The sequence below is a fragment of the Hevea brasiliensis genome, chromosome 12 (genome assembly GCF_030052815.1).
Source record: "Hevea brasiliensis isolate MT/VB/25A 57/8 chromosome 12, ASM3005281v1, whole genome shotgun sequence".
NCBI lineage: Eukaryota > Viridiplantae > Streptophyta > Magnoliopsida > Malpighiales > Euphorbiaceae > Hevea > Hevea brasiliensis.
Window position 1 is genome coordinate 56,409,385 of NC_079504.1, and position 24,189 is coordinate 56,433,573.

General features: G+C 36.2%; 1 pseudogene; it reads right to left on the minus strand.

Moving 5' to 3' along the window:
• Positions 1-16,545, minus strand: part of LOC131171232 (uncharacterized) — a 28,774-nt pseudogene extending 12,229 nt beyond the window's left edge.
• Between the last annotated feature and the right edge of the window lie 7,644 nt (positions 16,546-24,189).

Below are 24,189 nucleotides of genomic sequence, written 5' to 3' on the forward strand. Positions count from 1 at the left end.
TTTTCAAATAAGATTTTCAAAGCCATAACTAAATTCAAAACCATATTGTTCAAATATTTCATACAAATCAATAATTAATTTTCCTTTCAAATTTCCAATGTAGAATAAGCAACACAACATTCTCGAAATTCACAATGAACAAACACATTCACAATGTATAACAAATCAATTTCCATTATGAAAACTATAATTTAAAATTTTTGTGCATAAACCTGACGTGAGTCGCCTCTAGGCCTTGACTCAGTCCCTTATACATTTCGGGTCTTTTTCAGTTGAAACACAATATTTGTAGTGTTTCAGTATCTTATTTCACAATAAATCTAATAATTAATTCATAAATACTTAATTTTAGCCCAATTATGCTTAAACTAGCATTCTTGGAAATTTTCATTTTAGAGTTACTATTTATAGTACTATTCAAGTCAATTTGTTGACTTTCTAAGGCTTAATAGGTATGGGAATTCCAACTTCACCCACATACCACATTTTGGTCAATAAATTTGTTCGTTTTGATTGTTTACTCAAATTCTAAGTCTTTTAGGCAAATTTACAAATTTTCAGTTTTGGTGTCTAAGGTTGCACTATTCCATTGGTCACTTTTCTGTTGAAATTTGGCAAAACTTTCTTCATAGAAAATGTTCCCTATTGTCTTAAGTTTATTCTCCTTTTTGAATCACTCCAATTGGAGTTTTGTAGCTCAAGTTATATCCATTTGAACCATGGCTGCTGGATTGGACACAACCCAGTTTTCTGGGCAAATTTTGGTTTTGGCAGTTTTAGGTCACCAATTTTGCGTGGCCAAATGACTTGGTTAATGGCATAATTTGGGTTTGTGTTTTTCATGAAAGTTTTAGGTCTATATCTCATATGTCTACTGGTAAAATTTCAGGTCATTTAGTCTTGCCTAGCTCAAGTTATGGCTAAATGAACAAACACTGTTCATTTAGTCAGTTTGTATAGGGACAGACTGAGATTTTCCAAGTTTGGTCAATTTGTTCACTAGGTTTTGGTCACTTTTTGGGCATGCTTCCTAAATGAAAATTGTGTTATTTAGCGTCTATTTTCATTCTCAATTGGTCTCATACCAATTGGACTTGTAAAATTTCATTTTTGGTCCCTCAAAGGTAACTTGGTCATGTTGCCAGCAGCATGACAATACTCAATCCGAATACGGCCTTAACTCTAACCATTCCTGTGACACCCCTTAACCATCTACAGTATATCCGAGTAAGATATGTCACACGGTGTACCGGAACACTCTATTTTATCTTAATTAATTTTGATCATAGTTTTGAATATAACTTGTGAAATATAATTCATTTAAGTCATTTATTGACATTATAATTTATTTGAGGTTCCGAAAATTTTATAGAAAATACGGCAGAGTACCGGCTAAAAATGGAGAAAACAGTTCTTCAGAACCTGTGAAAAACACTTCCAAAATCATTTCCAAACAATCCCAACTCCATTTTATCAACAAACTCTTAATATGATTTTCAACGACCTTTCCATTACTCAAACATTCATTTCTCATGATACTCATATACAAGCAATAAATAAACACTCAAATTTTTACATTCATAACCACAATTTTCATTATTTACATGGACATCAAAATACATTACATAAGTTCAATTACATATGAGAAAATAAAAATTAGTTACAAAATACCAAAATGAAACCTAGTGTCCTACCAATGCACTGAAGATGGTGAGGTGACACGGACACTATGCAGAGCTGCAGGATGGTCTCACCCAGTCTGCGGTCTACTGGGCTCTCGATCAGTATCTCCAGAACCTACGCGTGGCAAAAGCAACGCGCTAAGCAATAATGCTTAGTGGTGCCAATAATAAAATAAAAAGACATAACAGAAATAAATATGCATTGAATGTATCGATGTTTTACTTGTTTTGTACTCGTTATAATCATTTATTTCGTTAATTTTATCCACTTTCATTCTTTTGGTTGCCCAAGTAACCTATACTGAATGACTGGACTGGATAAACGGGTAAACTGGCACTGGGTATCAAGTACCTCGGGCCGTCACACCATCGGTCACATATGTATCTCCCGGTGTGCAACAGAACAGCTAACAAGCTGTAAATAATATGAGGCACGAGGCCAAGTCTCAACACAATGTCAAAATGGCTAAAAGCCATAAAATCACAGAATGGCATAATGCCATGTGCAGTACTGCTAACTGAACCCTATTGGCATGCCAAACTATCCAAACCAATCTTGTTAGGTATACTAGGGCATTTGATGCTTTAGAATTCTTCAATTTTGGGATTTCAAGTTTTGATGTTACTATTCACTTCATTAGTCAACAAAAATGTTGAATTTTGCATAGAAAATAGGTACATTGTTTTTGACACTCCCAACATACCACATTTTGCATTCAAAACTTGTTGGCATTAATCACCAATACCATTTCTAAGCTTAAACTAAGGGAGCAGAATTTTTCAGTTTTCATACCTAAACTTTACTGTTCCATTAGTTGCTGTTGCAGTGAGAATTTGAGAAAATGATAAACATGAAAGTTGTTCCTTATTTTGTCTAGTTGAATTTCGTTTTTTGAATCACTCCATTTGGAGTTTTGTAGCTCCAGTTATGGTCCAAAAACCACAGCTGGCCGGATTGAAAAATTGCAGAACTGACCATATCTACAGTGTAGTGAACAGTGACTGCAACTGCCTTGTTGGATAGGTTCTGGCCATAATTTGGGGTAGATTTCTTCATGAAAGTTGTTTTTCTATATCTTATCTTGTTGCTGTAAAAATTTCAGGTCAATTGGGCCATTCTACAATGAGTTATGGCCAATATGAACAATTACTGTTCATTTGGTCATTCTGCAGAATCTGGTTGCAGGACATCCAGATTGGGGCCAGTTTTTGGTCTACTTGCTTTGGTCTTTTGGGCATGGTTTCTTCACCAAAATTGTTCCATTATGTGTCTAGTTTCATGTCTAATTGGCCAAACACCAATTGAACCTACACAGCCAGAGTTATGGCAGTCCAAATAGGCTGGACTCACAGCCTCACCTGCTGCCCTCACTAGGCAGCATACCAATTCATTTTGTAATACCCTAATTCACTTCAAATTATGGTCAACTTACCTCAAATGGTCACTAATTGACCATTAGAATGTTCACTCACCATTTCATGAGCAAAGTCCAAGTTTCACCCCCAAAACCCTAATTCGCATTATGAATTTACACAAGATACCTTAATTACCTCACTAATTCATTATCCACATATATATATTCTTTAATCATGATCTCTAGTCCACTCTAAGTCCATCAAAAACAATCAATCTTATCCCTTCCTTAGGGCTGCTGAAATTCATAGTGTACATACACATGAATTTTATTCATTTAATCTACAAATCCTTACTCATTTTAAGTCTCTAACATGGAATAAGAGAGATTTATGTATAGATAGGCACTAACCTCTTGTAGGGCAGAATTTTCTCAAGCTTAAACTTCACTTTCTTTCCTTTTCTAGGCTGCCAAACATTTCCCAAAGAGGTATAGACAAGTTTTAATGAAAGATGTCTAGGGTTTTGTAGTGAAAATTCATGGGAAAATGGAAGTGATGAAAGAAATTTTAATGGAGGGAGATGGAAGAGAGGGTCACGGCTTGAAGAGGAAGAAGAAACCAGAAATTGGTTTCTTAATTTGTCATTTTTCCGTTTTTAAAGAATTTTTGTTGTGTTGTTGAATGTTGATTAGTGGAGGGCATTTAAATGACATCTTAGTGATGTCATAATTAAGGATTTAAGTCATTTTCTTTTTCTTTCTTTTCTATTCATTTTTAATTTAATTTTTAGCAATATTTATTCATATTTTAGATTATAATAATTATTTACTTAACTGGACAAGTCGGCCAAAAATCGTCTCTGAAGGCGAAATGACCAAAATGCCCTTCGTTTGGCTTAACAGGTCAAAATTGTCTGTATCGATTGAAAAATTTTTCTAAATATTTTCTTGGCATTCTAATGCCATAGGAACCTCTATGACCCTTCTCTGAGTCCCAAAAATTATTTTATGAATTTTTCCCTGGGTCTAGGGCTCCTAGTTGCGAGAATCGCAACTTCCCTCTGGGTTACCCATCGCTTGGGCACCGGCTCATTTAACTTGGTTGTATTTTATTTCTAAAATTTTTACTAAATTTTTCTTATTAATATTTGAGTTAATTATGGTTCCTCACTTTAGTTTAAATATTTTTCCCAACGTTCTAGCTGTCCGGACCAACACTGGTCACCGGAACGGTAGAATGTACGGAGTTGCTACAGGGAGGGTGTTACAACTCTTCCCCTCTAATTTAAATTTCGTCCTCGAAATTTACCTGATGCAAACAGTTGAGGGAACTGTTGCCTCATTGTTTCTTCACTTTCCCAAGTTGCCTCCTTGGTGTTGTGGTGCCTCCAAAGCACTTTCACCAGTGGAATCTGCTTATTTCTCAACTCTTTCACTTCCCGAGCCAGGATCCGTAGAGGTTCTTCTTCATATGTCAAATCCGGCTGTATTTCAATTTCTTCCCTGGAGATGACATGTGAAGGATCTGAGCGGTATCTTCTGAGCAAGGACACGTGGAACACATTGTGGATCTTGTCCAGCTCTGGTGGTAAAGCTAGCCTATAGGCCACTGGGCCCACACATTCAATGACTTCATATGGGCCAATGAACCTAGTGAAGGAATGGAAGCGTGAAAAACACAAGTTTATACCATTGAATTCAAAAAATTTTCACCTAGGGTCACATGCATCATGCAAGATTTATTTTTATCTATTTGATTTCAATGATAAACAACATATTAAAACTCTTTTAATATGTTTTTGGATCTGTATTTGCCATTTAAGATTTTAAAATTAATCAGATTAATTTTAGAACCCTAGATTAAATCAAGAACGATTACACTAACCTCTTGATGCACTCGCAATGTCTGCGCCTTTGAGATTCGTCTTGGGACATCGGATGTTGTCCCTCTAGCTTGTCCACACCAAGAACACCTATGGCAGCCCTTGAATAGCTTCTAAAGCTTTTTCTATTAATTAGAAAATCAAGTTCTGCCTTTTAAGAGATTAAAGATGTAAACAGGACACTAGAAACAATTTCTAGTGTTCTTAATTCAAGAGATTGATGGCTAATCTCTTTGAATTGATAAGAGATGAAGAAGAATAGAGGGAGGGCTGCAAAATGGCGTGACAAAGGAGTGTGGCTGCTGGTTGTATTTTATTTTCTCATAACAACACTTAAATAGCTAGGTTAACACATTAAACCCTTGCCACATGTCACCCTTTGATTAGCTCTAAGTTTAAGTGACCCAATCACATTGTGCCAAGTGTCAAACCTATATTTAATCTTGATTTTAATCATCTTACATGATTAAAAAAACATTTGGCAAGCTTATGTGTTATGCCATGTGTCACCATCTCTTGGTGCCACGTGTCACACTGCAAAATGACCAAAATGCCCTTGTGTCTTAATTTTGAGTTCTTAACCCAAAATAATTATTTTCTTCTTCTAATTAATTTATATCAAATATAAATTAATTAATTAATCTCTATTAATTAATTTCTCATTAATTAAATTCATATTTAAACACTTTAAATATAAATTTAACTTATATTATACATCCAATAATCTAGATTTGGTTTCAAGTCATGCTAGGGACTTTGCAATCTAATTGCAAACCAAACCTATTTAATTAATCAATTAAACTCTTTAATTAATTAATTAAATCATATTTAAATAGGTGATAACTTGTGTATGTGTGTGACTTACTAGGCTTCTCACTAATTGGCAATGAGACATGATATCAACTCTTAATATCATCAGAACTCTTTCTTACCATAAATGATTTCTCTAAATCATTTTATGAACCTCATAGACCATGGTTAACACCTAGCATAGCATGCCATAGCCACCCAATTAGTAATAAGGTTTACCTTAAATGAACCTATAATCATATGTTACCATGCACTATAATCTCTCTATTACAAAATCCCAACTCAAGCTGGAGTCATGGTTTATGTCAAACTCCATTTGCTATGAATATTATGTTCTCTTTTAATTCCAGTTCTTGATTAAAAAGATTTTCTCATCGAAACTCTTTTACGAATAAATCTATCTGTCCTGGCCAGGAACTTGAAACATCAAGAACAATTAAATGAACATAGGATTTTATCTCTATTTACTTAGAGGAACAGATTCCATCTTGATCAACACCTACCCCATATATAACTAGTAGGAGCCAACACATGCCCATATACCCATACACAGTACAAGTATGAAAGCAGTATCAAACTCAAACTACCTATATACAAGATAACTGTGCTATCTCAGGTCTAAAGATTATATGCACTGATATGATTTATGACAAAACATTGACAAGAGTAAACTCCATGTGCTTGTCATAAGTGTCACTGGTTCGGCCTACTTATCATTTATAAGTGCCTATCATGTTTGTTATATGGCATGAGACTCACCATTCCATCTTATTTATATCTCATATAAATAACTTGGGAACAAACATGAATACAATCTTTCTGGATAAGTCATGTCCTTATTATGAAGTATCCTCAATTGTGAACCTATTTATGATACTTTGTGCTAGAAATATTATCACTCATATTCTTAACAACTTAAGAATAATATTTCTAACAAAATATCAATGGACCTTTTCTATTACACATAAATATATTATGTAAACGGAAAAGTGGAAATGCCTTTTATTAATAAAAATATGTACAAGATACATACTAAATGATATGCTCTAGGGCATACTACTAACAATCTCCCACTAGCACTAGAGCCATTCATTACAATATCTTAAACCTATCTTCTCAAGATGTTGGTGTAACTGAGTCTGTGACATTGGCTTAGTGAATGGATCAGCTGGATTTTTTCAGCTGATGTTATTTTTTCTGCATGGCTATATCGCCTTGCCCAACTATATCTCTGATAATGTGGTAGTGCCTTTCTATGTGTTTGGATTTTGGGTGAGACCTTAGTTCCTTAGCTCAGATGATCGCTCCATTGTTGTCACGTAGTGGAACCGACTCAATGGAAGGAACTACTGTAAGTTCTGTCACGAACTTCTTTATCCAAACAACTTCCTTTGCAGCATCTGATGCAGCAATATACTCAGCCTCTGTAGTGGAATCTGCAGTCGTGCTCTGTTTGGAACTCTTCCAACTTACTGCACCTCCATTACAAATGAACACATATCTAGAGGTAGACTTTCTATCATCGATATCTGATTGGAAATCAGAATCAGTATAACCATCCAATTGCAAGTCTCCATCTCCATAAATCAAGAATAAATCCTTAGTTCTTCTCAAGTACTTAAGGATATTCTTGGACTATCCATGTTCCAAACTGGATTGGATTGATACCGCTAGTCAAACTAACGAGATATGCGATATCCGCCTAGTACACAACATTGCATACATTAAACTTCCAATAGCCAAGCATATGGAATCTGGCCATCTTATCTCTTTCTTGGTGTCTTTGGAGACATCTCTTTAGAAAGATGGATACCATGTCTCACTGGTAACAATCCTCTCTTGGAATCAAGCATGTTAAACCTCTTTAACACCTTTTCCAAGTATAGACTTTGGGATAAACCAATTATTCTTTTCGCTCTATCTCTATAGATGCGAATCCCAAGAATATAGGTTGCCTCCCCTAAGTCTTTCATGGAGAATGTATTTGACAACCATACCTTTATAGTTGTCAACATACCTGTGTCATTACCCATCAATAGTATGTCATTCACATATAAGACAAGGAAAGTGATAGCACTGTCACTAACCTTCTTATATACACATGGCTCATCCTCATTTTCGATAAAACCAAAGGATTTAATGGCTTCATCAAAACGGATGTTCCAACTCCTCGAAGCTTGTTTCAACCCATAAATGGATCGCTTTAGCTTGCATACCTTGGAACCATCTTGGGATTCAAATCCCCTAGGTTGTTCCATGAAAATGTTTTCTTTTTTGACATCCATCTGCCAAATCTCATAATCATAGTATGCAGCTGTTGCTAATAAAATCCTAATTGATTTAAGCATGGCAACAGGCGAGAAAGTCTCCTCATAGTCGATTCCTTACCTTTGGCGAAACCCTTTCGCTACTAGCCTTGCCTTATAGGTCTCTACCTTTCCATCAGAACCAATTTTCTTCTTGAAAACCCATTTGTTCCCTATAGGTACAATACCTTCAGGTGGGTCAACAAGAACCCAAACTTGATTCTTATACATTGAATCAATCTCGGATTTCATAGCATCAATCCATTTTGAAGAGTCTATATCTGATATAGCTTCTTCATAGGTAAGTGGATCATCTCCATGATCTACTTCTTCATGAGTAGACAACTCTTATTCTTCTTCATGAAGAAAACCATATCTCACTGGTGGGTGAGATACCCTGGTTGTTCTACGAGGAACAGCTGTAGATGTTTCATCAACGGGTATAGGTTGACTAGATGGATCTATATCCATATGATATGTTGGTTGGTCAGAATTCTCCAATTCTAACTCTATTTGCCTTCCTTTGCCTCCTTCTTGAACAAACTGTTGTTCAAGAAATGTGGCATCTCTACTTATCACAACCTTTTGTGAAGTAGGCAAATAAAAATAATATCCAAAACTATCTTTTGGATATCCAAAAAATCGACCTTTTTCTGATCTGGTCTCCAATTTATCAGTGTTCAGCTTTTTGATATAAGCTGGACAACCCCAAATCTTAACATGCTTAAGACTTGGTTTTCTTCCATGCCATATCACATAAGGTGTGGAAGAAACTGATTTTGATGGAATCCTATTCAGAATATACAAAGCTGATTCTAATGCAAATCCCCAAAAAGGAGATTGGCATATCAGTATAGCTCATCATACTACGTACCATATCCAATAGGATACGATTTCTCCTTTCAGATACACCATTCAACTGTGGCATTCCTGGAGGAGTCAACTGAGAAACAATGCCATGCTCTCTCAAGTATTCATCAAATTCAGTACTCAAATATTCACCTCCACGATCTGATCGAAGAGCTTTAATACTCTTTCCTGTTTGATTTTCTACTTCAGATTTAAATTCTTTGAATTTTTCAAAAGATTCATGTTTGTATTTCATCAAATACAAATACCCAAACCTTGATTTATCATCAAGGTAATAAAATACTGAAAACCCCCTCTAGCCATTTCTTTAAATGGACCACATACATCACTATGTATTAGCTCCAAAATATTTTCAGCTCTTAGCCCCTGTCCAACAAAGGGTGATCTAGTCATTTTGCCTGAAGGCAAGATTCACAAGTTGGAGTAGGCTCAGAGCCCAATAAGGATAGAATCCCCATTTTCTCCAATTTTGTAACCCTATCTTCTGCAACATGACATAACCTTAAGTGCCAAATATATTTTGAACTTGAGTTGTTTTTCACCACTGCATTGCTTTCATTTAGATTGCTATACTCTGGCCAGTGGAAACACTTTCTTACTGGTAATGGAAACACTTTCTTATTGGCAATGGAAACACTTTCCTGTTGGTAGTGGAAACACTTTCCTTTGCCTTCATCAGCTTTAGTCTTCCTTTTCTGTTTAGCTATTTTCTTAGAAGGACCAGGAATCTGAGGTTTCTTTTTCTTATTGCCCTTCTTCTTTATGGACTTTCCAGCAGAAGAAGATGCAACCAAAGCTACCTCTTTTCCTTTATTGCCTGGCATATTCTTTTGGGCAATAACCAGCATGTTGAGTAAACCAGCTAAGATGCATTCCTGTTTAGTCATATGGAAATTTGTCACAAAATTCCCAAAAGACTCAGGAAGGGACTGAAGGATCAAATCCGTCTGTAGTTGGAAATCCATGTTAAAGTCAAGATGTTCCAACTGCTCAATCATCCGAATCATCTTGTGGACATGATCCCCAACATTTTGTCCCTCAGACTTCCTCATACGGAATAGCTGTCTAGATATCTCATACCTAGCATTCCTGCTGTGCTCACCATACAACTCTTGTAGGTGAAGGAGGATCTCACTCACACTCTGCATGTTCTCATATTGCTTCTGTAACTCATTACTCATGGAAGCAAGCATGTAACACTTAGCTCTCATATCATGCTCCTTCCACTTGTCCAAAGTTTCATGTTCCTCTTGTGTGGCCTCTGGAGGTAAGGGACCAGAACATTTGAATCTAGAACATATCCTATATGTTCAAGGTTCATGACAAGTTTCAAATTTCTTAGCCAATCAGACAGATTAGGTCCTGTCAACCTATTGTGATCAAGTATGCTTGCAAGGATATTGGATGGTGGTGGTTGTTTTTTGCTCATTTTTATCAGAAAATTAACTGCAGAAAATAACCAGATTAATTAGTAAATGTATCATGTAATTAACCAAAATGATTATGGTCTTTTAATCAAATTGGTCCTCCCACTAACTTAGCGAATCCTACACTTCCAAAGTAGAAAACGGAAATCCTAGTTGGATGGATTTCTAGTGGGTGATTGAATTCTTATAATTCTATTGATCATCCTCAGGTACATCCATTATTGGAATTACAATAAACTATAAGTGAGCAACTCTTTGCCCATCACATCTCATGTGAGGTTCAATCCTTTACCTAGCCCCTAATGCTCAAAATCTCAGGTACATCCATTATTGACTTATCTTGCATTAGTTAAGTTGATCCCATTGAGCCAGTAATTATGCAAATAATTTTAATGTCCTCAGGTACATCCAATATTGGCCACTAAACCATTTACATATTTAAAACATCTCATGCTTAACAATTATTCTTAAGAAAATCTCTTAAATAAATTGCATCTTATGCAACTATTTAAAATTTCTTAAAATAATTGCCCCAATGGAGGGCCTATGTTATAATTACTTTAATTATAGCATTTCCAACTTAATCATTTGTTTGGAAGATTTTATGGTTATTCTATTTACTATTAAGGTCTCACTTTGCACATTATCCATTTAGCATGCATATATCATATAATTGCATACATTCCCATACATCTCATGCATTCATGGATAAGCAGTAAATATGGTGTGATCATGGACTTTCTAAAGGATTCAATTCTGAGCCACCAAGAATTGAATCGTATGCGTTCTAGGTGCATTTCATTCATTCATTTTACAAGAGTTGTTGAAGGAGTACATAATCAACACTTGATCTTGAATTCCTCCCCTTTGGTCCCACCAATGCTCTTGACCTCCTTGAACTTCTTGCAATCCAATATTACATAGTAATCCTTGGCATACCAAGGCGAATTTACAAGAACTTAAATAAATGAAATTACAACCCAAAAATTATTACAAACTTAATAATACATGCCCAAAATAAATTAAAATAAATTAATTAATTTACAATCCCAAAGAAACATAAAAGAAATAAATCCAATCACATTGGTCTTTTATAGTCCATGATCATCCATCATGCATATCACTATTTAACAATTAAATAAAACATACATACTTAAATTAAATTGAATATCTCATATTCAACTTAAAAATTCAGATTTGAATATGATTCAAATAAATTTAAAAATTCAGATTTGAATCTCATTCAAACAAATTTAAAAATTCAGATTTGAATCACATTCAAACAACTTTAAAAATTCAGATTTGAATCACATTCAAACATTTTTTAAAAAATCAGATTTGAATCACATTCAAATATTTTTTAAAAAATCAGATCTGAATTTTATTCAATCAATTTTAAAAAATCAGATTTAAATATGATTCAAACAACTTTAAAAATTCAGATTTGAATCACATTCAAACAACTTTTAAAATTCAGATTTGAATCACATTCAAACAATTTTTAAAATTCTGATTTGAATCATAATTTAATTGTGTGATAAAAATTCTAATTAAACAATTTAATTAGACATAAAATGGATCTTAAATCATACAACAATTGCACATTCACCATCCATTTACCTTTGCACACCATTGTGATGCATCAACCATGCACACCATGGTGTTCATCATTTGTGCTGCCACTTTGACTTTGCAACCAGCAATAAACCCTTGATCTCATGATCAAACACACAATTAAATCATATAAACATCAATCTAAAAGGCAAATATAGTGGCTCTGATACCAATTGAAGGAACGGAAGCGTGAAAAACACAAGTTTATACCATTGAATTCAAAAAATTTTCACCTAGGGTCACATGCATCATGCAAGATTTATTTTTATCTATTTGATTTCAATGATAAACAACATATTAAAACTCTTTTAATATGTTTTTGGATCTGTATTTGCCATTTAAGATTTTAAAATTAATCAGATTAATTTTAGAACCCTAGATTAAATCAAGAACGATTACACTAACCTCTTGATGCACTCGCAGTTGTCGCCTTTGAGATTCGTCTTCAGGACACCAGATGTTGTCCCTCTAGCTTGTCCACACCAAGAACACCTATGGCAGCCCTTGAATAGCTTCTAAAGCTTTTTCTATTAATTAGAAAATCAAGTTCTACCTTTTAAGAAATTAAAGATGTAAACAGGACACTAGAAACAATTTCTAGTGTTCTTAATTCAAGAGATTGATGGCTAATCTCTTTGAATTGATAAGAGATGAAGAAGAATAGAGGGAGGGCTGCAAAATGGCGTGACAAAGGAGTGTGACTGCTGGTTGTATTTTATTTTCTCATAACAACACTTAAATAGCTAGGTTAACACATTAAACCCTTGCCACATGTCACCCTTTGATTAGCTCTAGGTTTAAGTGACCCAATCACATTGTGCCAAGTGTCAAACCTATATTTAATCTTGATTTTAATCATCTTACATGATTAAAAAGACATTTGGCAAGCTTATGTGTTATGCCATGTGTCACCATCTCATGGTGCCACGTGTCACACTGCAAAATGACCAAAATGCCCCTGTGTCTTAATTTTGAGTTCTTAACCCAAAATAATTATTTTTCTTCTTCTAATTAATTTATATCAAATATAAATTAATTAATTAATCTCTATTAATTAATTTCTCATTAATTAAATTCATATTTAAACACTTTAAATATAAATTTAACTTATATTATACATCCAATAATCTAGATTTGGTTTCAAGTCATGCTAGAGACTTTGCAATCTAATTTCAAACCAAACCTATTTAATTAATCAATTAAACTCTTTAATTAATTAATTAAATCATATTTAAATAGGTGATAACTTGTGTATGTGTGTGACTTACTAGGCTCATCACTAATTGGCAATGAGACATGATATCAACTCTTAATATCATCAGAACTCTTTCTTACCATAAATGATTTCTCTAAATCATTTTATGAACCTCATAGACCATGGTTAACACCTAGCATAGCATGCCATAGCCACCCAATTAGTAATAAGGTTTACCTTAAATGAACCTATAATCATATGTTACCATGCACTAGAATCTCTCTGTTACAAAATCCCAACTCAAGCTGGAGTCATGGTTTATGTCAAACTCCATTTGCTATGAATATTATGTTCTCTTTTAATTCCAGTTCTTGATTAAAAGATTTTCTCATCGAAACTCTTTTCAATAAATCTATCTGTCTGGCCAGAACTTGAAACATCAAGAACAATTAAATGAACATAGGATTTTATCTCTATTTACTTAGAGGAAGATTCCATCTTGACCAACACCTACCCCATATATAACTAGTAGGAGCCAACACATGCCCATATACCCATACACAGTACAAGTATGAAAGCAGTATCAAACTCAAACTACCTATATACAAGATAACTGTGCTATCTCAGGTCTAAAGATTATATGCACTGATATGATTTATGACAAAACATTGACAAGAGTAAACTCCATGTGCTTGTCATAAGTGTCACTGGTTCAGCCTACTTATCATTTATAAGTGCTTATCATGTTTGTTATATGGCATGAGACTCACCATTCCATCTTATTTATATCTCATATAAATAACTAGAGAACAAACATGAATACAATCTTTCTGGATAAGTCATGTCCTTATTATGAAGTATCCTCGATTGTAAACCTATTTATGATACTTTGTGCTAGAAATATTGTCACTCATATTCTTAACAACTTAAGAATAATATTTCTAACAAAATATCAATGGACCTTTTCTATTACACATAAATATATTATGTAAACGGAAAAGTGGAAATGCCTTTTATTAATAAAAATATGTACAAGATACATACTAAATGATATGCTCTAGGGCATACTACTAACACCTAGGGCTTAACTTACCTTTTCTTCCAAACCTCAATACCTTCTTCCACGGTGACACCTTGAGGAACACTTTGTCGCTAACCGCATATTCTATTTCTTTTCTCTTCAGGTCGGCATAAGATTTCTGTCTGTCTGAGGCAACCTTTAGATTGGCTTTGATTAGTTTCACTTTCTCCTCAGTCTGTTTCACCAGGTCTGGCCCCACCAGTTTGTCTTCGCCCAATTCAGTCCAGCACACTGGAGTTCTACATTTCCTTCCATACAGTGCTTCATACGGGGCCATTTGGATACTAGCTTGGTAGCTATTGTTGTATGCAAATTCTGCCAGTGGGAGGTATCTATCCCAACTTCCCTCAAACTCAATGACACAACTCCTCAGCATATCCTCAAGGACCTGACATATATTTCATGTTATTGTTATCATTTTAGTTCAATAGTTGTATTAATTCAATTGATTTAATTGTTTACCTGGATTACTCTTTTGGATTACCCATCCGTCTGAGGATGGAATGCTGTGCTGAAGTGGAGTTGTGTACCCAAGGACTCATGCAACTTCTTCCAAAATCTCGATGTAAACATTGGGTCTCGATCAGATATGATGGAAAGTGGAATTCCATGCAGTATAACTATCTCACTGATATACAATTCTGCTAACTTCTCCAGTGAGTAGTCAGTCCTAACTGGCAGAAAGTGTGCTGACTTAGTCAATCTATCTACTATCACCCATACTGCATCATGTTTCTTCTGGGTGAGAGGTAGACCACTTACAAAATCCATGGTAACCCGATCCCATTTCCATTCAGGTATGCGTATAGGCTGTAGCAAACCCGATGGAACTTGATGTTCTGCCTTGACTTGCTGATATATCAAACATTTAGTCACATAGTCAGCTATGTCTTTCTTCATACCAGGCCACCAATACTGAAGCTTCAGATCATGATACATCTTTGTACTTCCTGGGTGCATAGCATAAACACTGGTATGTGCCTCTTTCAGAATACTGGCTTTCAATTCCCCATTATCTGGTACACATACTCTTCCTTTGTAGTAGAGACACCCATCTGCTTTCACCTCATAGTCAGTTGCTTTTCCCTCAGAGATTTTGCTCATAATAGCCATTAGCTTCTCATCTACTTTCTGCCCATCTAAAATCTGCTGTAACAGGTTTGGCCTCACTTGCAACTCAGCCAAAATAGCTCCATCTCGAACCAAAGATAGACGGGCATTCAATGATCTCAAAGCTGTGATGGATTTTCTGCTCAAAGCATCAGCAACTACATTTGCCTTCCCAGGATGGTAGTCAATTACACAATCATAATCCTTCAGGAACTCAATCCATCGTCTCTGTCTAAGGTTGAGCTCCTTCTGGGTTGGCAAGTATTTCAGGCTTTTGTGGTCCGTGTAAATGTAGCACTTTTCACCATACAAGTAATGCCTCCATATCTTCAGTGCGAAGATAATTGCTGCAAGCTCTAGATCATGGGTAGGGTAATTTTGTTCATGTGGCCTTAGCTGCCTGGAAGCATAAGCGACCACTTTTCCCTCTTGCATCAATACACACCCTAACCCATTATGAGAGGCATCACTATAGACCACAAAGTCCTTTCCTGACACTGGCTGTGTTAACACTGGTGCCTCTGTCAACATAGCCTTCAACTTTTCAAAACTGGTCTGACACTTGTCATTCCAGTCAAATCTGACGTTCTTGTGTAACAACTTAGTCATTGGAGTAGCTATTAAGGAAAATCCCTTCACAAATCTCCTGTAATACCCAGCTAGCCCCAAGAAGCTTCTGACCTCAGTTGTATTTCTGGGAGGCTTCCATTCCATCATTGCTTCTATTTTCTTGGGATCCACCCTAATCCCATCAGCTAACACTATGTGTCCAAGGAATGCAATCTCATTCAACCAGAAGTCACACTTGGACAACTTCGCATACAGCTTCTTTTCTCTCAGGGTTTGCAAAATAATCCTCAAATGCTCATCATGTTCTTCCCTGGTCTTGGAGTACACCAGAATATCATCAATAAAGACCACTACGAACCGATCTAGGTATGGATGGAAGATACGGTTCATAAGGTCCATAAATGCTACTGGTGCATTTGTTAGGCCAAAGGGCATCACCAGAAACTCATAATGCCCATACCGGGTCCTGAATGCAGTCTTTGGCACATCTACATCCTTCACCCTCAACTGATGATACCCTGATCTGAGATCAATCTTAGAAAATACTCCTGCTCCCTTCAACTGATCAAACAGATCATCAATTCTAGGTAACAGATATTTGTTCTTCACAGTCACTTTATTCAACTACCGGTAATCAATGCAAAGCCTCAAAGTCCCATCCTTCTTCTTTACAAACTGCACTGGAGCTCCCCATGGTGACACACTGGGGCGTATAAACCTCTTATCAAGTAACTCTTGCAATTGAGTTTTCAACTCCCTCAATTCCGTGGGTGCCATCCTATAAGGAGTAATGGAAATGGGTGCTGTACCCGGCAGTGTCTCAATAGCAAATTCAACTTTCCTTTCTGGTGGCAAACCAGGCAACTCTTCAGGAAATACCTTTGGGAAGTCTCTTACTGTGGGTATATCACTCAGGTTTGGCTTAGCCTGCCTAGTATCCACCACATGTGCTAGGTAGGCTTCACAGCCTTTTCTCATCATTCTTCTTGCAATCGTGGTGAGATAACATTGGACAGAAATCATCCTTTCACCCACAACAGTGATCTCATTAGCCTCAGAAGTTTTCAGAGAAATTCTCTTCAATTTGCAATCAACTACTGCCTGATGACGTGACAACCAGTCCATTCCCAAAATCACGTCAAACTCATGGAAAGGCAACTCAATTAAATCTGCCAAGAATTCATACCCCTGAATCCTTAACGGGCAACCCTTGTACACTTTGTTCACCACTACACTGTGGCCCAATGGATTAGTGACCAGGATGTCTTGGTCACTCTCCCCTACTAGTATCCCCCTTTCTACGGGTAGGTTGATGCAGATGTATGAATGAGTGGATCCTAGATCCACTAATGCATGCACAGATGTATTGTAGAGGGAGAACGTACCCCTGATGACGTCTGGGGCATCTTGCTCCTCCTGAGCTCTCATGGCATAAGCTCTGGCAGGTGGTCTGTTATCAGGCCTCTCTGCTGGCTCAGATGCAGGCCTCTGAGATGATCCCACTGCCTCAGATTTGCCAGATTTCCTACCCCTTTGTGGTGCGGGAGGCAGTGCATGCGCTTGCGTTGGAGCAGCTGTAGTGGTTCTGCGTGGACAGTTCCTCAACTGATGCTCTGTTGACCCACACCTTAAGTAGGCACCAGTCACTCTCCAACACTCCCCCTTGTGCCACTTCAGGCAATGTGGACATGCAGAAGATGCTGGGGCTGGTCCCCTGAACCCCATCCCTGGAGAGCTGCCCACTGATGGTGTGGACTGACCTCTCCTAGGGGTAAACTGTGGCCTAGGCCCCTGAGACTGACCCTGACCTTGTGGTTGACCTGAACTCTATGCAGGTGGACCCTTGAACTTCTTCCCAAATGCAGGAGATGAACTAGACTGACCTGGGCCCCTCTTCTGTTGTCTCTCTCTTCTGGTCTGCTCACTTATTCTAACCTTTTCAACCTTTATTGCAGCTTCCACTAACTTGGTGAAGTCTATGATTCCCAAGGTAGTGATCATGATCTTTATGTTGTCATTTAGTCCCTCTTCAAATCTCTTACACCTTTCAGCCTCATTAGGGACTATCTCCCTTCCGTAGCGGCTCAATCTAACAAATTACTTTTCATACTCAAGAATCGACACTGTCTGCCTCAGATTAATGAACTCTCTTCTTCTCTCTTCCAGGTATACACTACCCATATATTTCTTCTTAAATTCAGAGAGGAAGAAGTCCCAAGTTATAACTTCTGGCTGCACTTCACTGGATACCGTGTCCTACCATTCATATGCATCATCTTGCAATAAAGATATGGCAGCTTCTAAATTTTGCTCTGGAGTGCAGTGGAGTTGTTTTAAAACTCACGCTTTGCTCAACCAATTCTCAACCGCAATGTAATCATCTTCTCTCTTGCCAAAGAAGTCCACGCTCCAAACTTTCTCAATTTTTCAGTGTGATTTTGGTTGTGGAGGTGGTGGTGGTGGTCTGCTGCATTACCCGGCCATTTGTCCAAGAATTCGGCCATTTCTTTGGAACATGGCCTATGGAGGCCGAGTGGCTCGCTTGAGTGGCGGAGCGTGTTCTCCCATACCCCTAGTCTCAGCTGCTGCAGGTGGAGCATGAGTCTCCACTTCCTCCTCAACTGCCCACTGTGATGTAGGGTCCATATCCTATTCAAAATAAGAAAGACAAACAGATCTGCATTAGTGTCACCTCGACTCTTACAAATGCAATGCATGGTATGGACTCAATCTAGGCCCAGAAACGCCTAAACCGTGCTCTGATACCACTAAATGTGACACCCCTTACCCATCTACAGTATATCCGAGTAAGATATGTCACACGGTGTATCGGAACACTCTATTTTATTTTAATTAATTTTGATCATAGTTTTGAATATAACTTGTGAAATATAATTCATTTAAGGCATTTATTGACATTATAATTTATTTGAGGTTTCGAAAATTTTATAGAAAATTCGGCAGAGTACCGGCTAAAAATGGAGAAAACAGTTCTTCGGAACCTGTGAAAAACACTTCCAAAATCATTTCCAAACAATCCCAACTCCATTTTATCAACAAAGTCTTAATATGATTTTCAACAACCTTTCCATTACTCAAACATTCATTTCTCATGATACTCATATACAAGCAATAAATAAACACTCAAATTTTTACATTCATAACCACAATTTTCATTATTTACATGGACATCAAAATACATTACATAAGTTCAATTACATATGAGAAAATAAAAATTAGTTACAAAATACCAAAATGAAACCTAGTGTCCTACCAATGCACTGAAGATGGTGAGGTGACACGGACACTATGCAGAGCTGCAGGATGGTCTCACCCAGTCTGCGGTCTACTGGGCTCTCGATCAGTATCTCCAGAACCTACGCGTGGCAAAAGCAACGCGCTAAGCAATAATGCTTAGTGGTGCCAATAATAAAATAAAAAGACATAACAGAAATAAATATGCATTGAATGTATCGATGTTTTACTTGTTTTGTACTCGTTATAATCATTTATTTCATTAATTTTATCCACTTTCATTCTTTTGGTTGCCCAAGTAACCTATACTGAACGACTGGACTGGATAAACATGTAAACTGGCACTGGGTATCAAGTACCTCGGGCCGTCACACCATCGGTCACATATGTATCTCCCGGTGTGCATGAGCAGCTAACAAGTCAGAATAATATGAGGCACGAGGCCAAGTCTCAACACAATGTCAAAATGGCTAAAAGCCATAAAATCACAGAATGGCATAATGCCATGTGCAGTACTGCTAACTGAACCCTATTGGCATGCCAAACTATCCAAACCAATCTTGTTAGGTATACTAGGGCATTTGATGCTTTAGAATTCTTCAATTTTGGGATTTCAAGTTTTGATGTTACTATTCACTTCATTAGTCAACAAAAATGTTGACTTTTGCATAGAAAATAGGTACATTGGTTTTGACACTCCCAACATACCACATTTTGCATTCAAAACTTGTTGGCATTAATCACCAATACCATTTCTAAGCTTAAACTAAGGGAGCAGAATTTTTCAGTTTTCATACCTAAACTTTACTGTTCCATTAGTTGCTGTTGCAGTGAGAATTTGAGAAAATGATAAACATGAAAGTTGTTCCTTATTTTGTCTAGTTGAATTTCTTTTTTTGAATCACTCCATTTGGAGTTTTGTAGCTCCAGTTATGGTCCAAAAACCACAGCTGGCCGGATTGAAAAATTGCAGAACTGACCATATCTACAGTGCAGTGAATAGTGACTGCAACTGCCTTGTTGGATAGGTTCTGGTCATAATTTGGGGTAGGTTTCTTCATGAAAGTTGTTTTTCTATATCTTAACTTGTTGCTGTAAAAATTTCAGGTCAATTGGGCCATTCTACAATGAGTTATGGCCAAATGAACAATTACTGTTCATTTGGTCATTCTGCAGAATCTGGTTGCAGGACATCCGGATTGGGGCCAGTTTTTGGTCCACTTGCTTTGGTCTTTTGGGCATGGTTTCTTCACCAAAATTGTGCCATTATGTGTCTAGTTTCATGTCCAATTGGCCAAACACCAATTGAACCTACACAGCCAGAGTTATGGCAGTCCAAACAGGCTGGACTCACAGCCTCACCTGCTGCCCTCACTAGGCAGCATACCAATTCATTTTGTAATACCCTAATTCACTTCAAATTATGGTCAACTTACCTCAAATGGTCACTAATTGACCATTAGAATGTTCACTCACCATTTCATGAGCAAAGTCCAAGTTTCACCCCCAAAACCCTAATTCCCATTATGAATTTACACAAGATACCTTAATTACCTCACTAATTCATTATCCACATATATATATTCTTTAATCATGATCTCTAGTCCACTCTAAGTCCATCAAAAACAATCAATCTTATCCCTTCCTTAGGGCTGCCGAAATTCATAGTGTACATACACATGAATTTTATTCATTTAATCCACAAATCCTTACTCATTTTAAGTCTCTAACATGGAATAAGAGAGATTTATGTATAGATAGGCACTAACCTCTTGTAGGGCAGAATTTTCTCAAGCTTAAACTTCACTTTCTTTCCTTTTCTAGGCTGCCAAACACTTCCCCAAGAGGTATAGACAAGTTTTAATAAAAGATGTCTAGGGTTTTGTAGTGAAAATTCATGGGAAAATGGAAGTGATGAAAGAAATTTTAATGGAGGGAGATGGAAGAGAGGGTCACGGCTTGAAGAGGAAGAAGAAACCAGAAATTGGTTTCTTAATTTGTCATTTTTCCGTTTTTAAAGAATTTTTGTTGTGTTGTTGAATATTGATTAGTGGAGGGCATTTAAATAACATAGTGATGTCATAATTAAGGATTTAAGTCATTTTCTTTTTCTTTATTTTCTATTCATTTTTAATTTAATTTTTAGCAATATTTATTCATATTTTAGATCATAATAATTATTTACTTAACTGGACAAGTCGGCCAAAAATCGTCTCTGAAGGCGAAATGACCAAAATGCCCTCCGTTTGGCTTAATGGGTCAAAATTGTCTGTACCGATTGAAAAATTTTTCTAAATATTTTCTTGGCATTCTAATGCCATAGGAACCTCTATGACCCTTCTCTGGAGTCCTAAAAATTGTTTTATGAATTTTTCCCCGGGTCTAGGGCTCTTAGTTGCGAGAACCGCAACTTCCCTCTGGGTTACCCATCACTTGGGCACCGGCTCATTTAACTTGGTTGTATTTTATTTCTAAAATTTTTACTAAATTTTTCTTATTAATATTTGAGTTAATTATGGTTCCTCACTTTAGTTTAAATATTTTTCCAAATGTTCTAGCTGTCCGGACCAACACTGGTCACCGGAACAGTTGAATGTACGGAGTTACTACAGGGAGGGTGTTACAATTCCAACACACTTCATTTGGTCACCATTGACCATTTCTCACTTCAAATTAGGTCCAAGACATCTTTTACCAATTTTTCAGATTTTTGGTCTCTAAACCCTAATGTCCAAAACCCTAATTCACTCTAATTGTTACATTTAACCAATTTAATGCTTTTAACTATCATCACTCAATTAATTAAGATTCATATACTCATTCAAATCCATCAAACCATGCAAATATGTCCCCATACACATGCTGGCTGAAATTTCAGTTTGGTCCTTCAACAATTTTTTATTTCATTTTAAGCATATTTCTAAGTTAACTAAGTTATAAACACAAGTAATAAACTCATTTGTAACATAAATCACTAACCTTTGTGTAGCAACTTCTAACTCCCTTTTTCTCCAATTTTCTTTCTTCTTTTCTTCTTTGTTTGATGACCAATCTTCTTCTCAAGTGATTAAATCAAGTTTTTATGAAGCAATTATGGGAGAAGTTGAGGTTTAGTAAGGATTTGAAAGGTTGAGTGCAAGCTTTAATGGAGGAAAATTCATGGAGATGAGAGGGAGAGTGAGGCGGTACAAGGTGAAGAAGAAGACTAAATGATATATATTTTTTTCTTTTCCTTTCTTTTATTTATTTTGTCTTATGGAAGACCCCAAAAAAAATCAATTTAATTAATTTATTAATTATAGGATTTATGGCATCATGCATGATGCCATGCATGATGTCATCTCCCTACACCTTTTTCATTTCTTTTTTTTTCTATTTATTTTTCTATTAGTTCTTTAATTTAATTCTCGATTCTAAAATTTTCTTTTCTCCGATTTTATTTGACAATTGGGTCAGGAGTCAGCTCTCGGGGTCAATTGACCAAATTGCCCCTCGCCGGTTCTACCCGGTTTGCAATTAATTCAATATTTCTTCTAGCTCCCTGACCTAATTATTTGACTGGCTTAACAATTCTTTTTCGTGATTTTCTCTTATCCACTGTATTCGTAATGGTCCTAAGGACCGCGGCATCACATTTTATGGTTCGAAATTTGAGTTTAAATCGACTTCGCAGTCGTTCTCGAGAAGGTCACCCATCGCTGTGACTCTCAGCTCGTTTAACTTCTTATGTTCTGTTTTTCTTATTTATACTTAACTAATTGACAATTACTAATTATTTGTGTTTATGGCTTATCTAGTTGTCTTAAGTGTGGTTCTAATTCCCTTAATTGTCCAGACCGACTCCGGTCACCAGAACAGTGAAATATACCAGGCTATGCAAATAGTGGTGTTACAATTCTTCCCCCCTTAAAATAATTTCGTCCTCGAAATTTTACCTGGTATCAGTCTCTGAACAGTTGTGGGTGCTGTCTCCTCATATCCTATTCACGCTCCTAAGTAGCTTCCTGGCCTGAATGATGGTTCCTTAGTACTTTAACCAATATTATTTACTTATCGATTGCTTACCTCATATGCCAAGTTTCTTATGAGCTTCTGTCATAAGTTAGATTCAAATTCATTTCAATTTTAGAGGTAAGCAAATCTGTGTGCTAGTGGATCCGCTTTTCTAGGACCTCGTGTGATCCTATGGGTGAGAACTTAGTTTTACCCTTTTCTTATCAAATCTCTTAATCATTTGATGTAACCTTCAGTTTAGTTTAGAATATTTTAGTCTTTTCTTACTGTTGTTTTAGCAATTATTTTCTTTTGTGGTCGTTTCTTTCTTGGCCATAGGTCCATAACCATTATCTTACCATCTCCATTTATGACCAAGGCCTATGTGCCATTTTGCACTATCTTGTTTGCTTTGGTTTAACTTATTTCTTTCTTGATAAAATAATTCGGAATATCGTTACACATCTTAAGTAAATTGCTTGCCTTGGTGGCAATTCCTCATCTAGTATTTTTCTCATTTCTTACTGTTCTATTTATTTTTATCTATCAATATTCTATAGCTTATTTTGCAATGATGTGTAGTCTTTATTTTTTTTTGTACTAAACTATAACCTTTCAATATTCTAACTTTAGAGTTTTAAATCCCAGGTTAGGATTTTCGAACTCCTTTCCAATAAGAAAACTTTATCTTATCATAACTGTACCAAAACAGATGTCGTTTGCAACTATTCTTATTCTTGTGTATTATTGGGTAGTACGTAGCTCTCACAATAAATCCCAAGTCAGTACTGTAATCTACAGCTTACAACACAAACATCAAGAATATTTCATAGTTACTACGATACATCCCAATAGAACAAACTTCCCTATATCTTATTTCTTTTAAATTCACTAATATCTTGAACTTATTTTGATTATGATACCCACTGACATCTATCAGCAGTAATACCCTTACCCTCATCTAAGGTAGCTATATTACTATAACTTACTTTTAGTTTCTCTTTTCTTACATAATTAGGCTTACTAATTAACTTTACA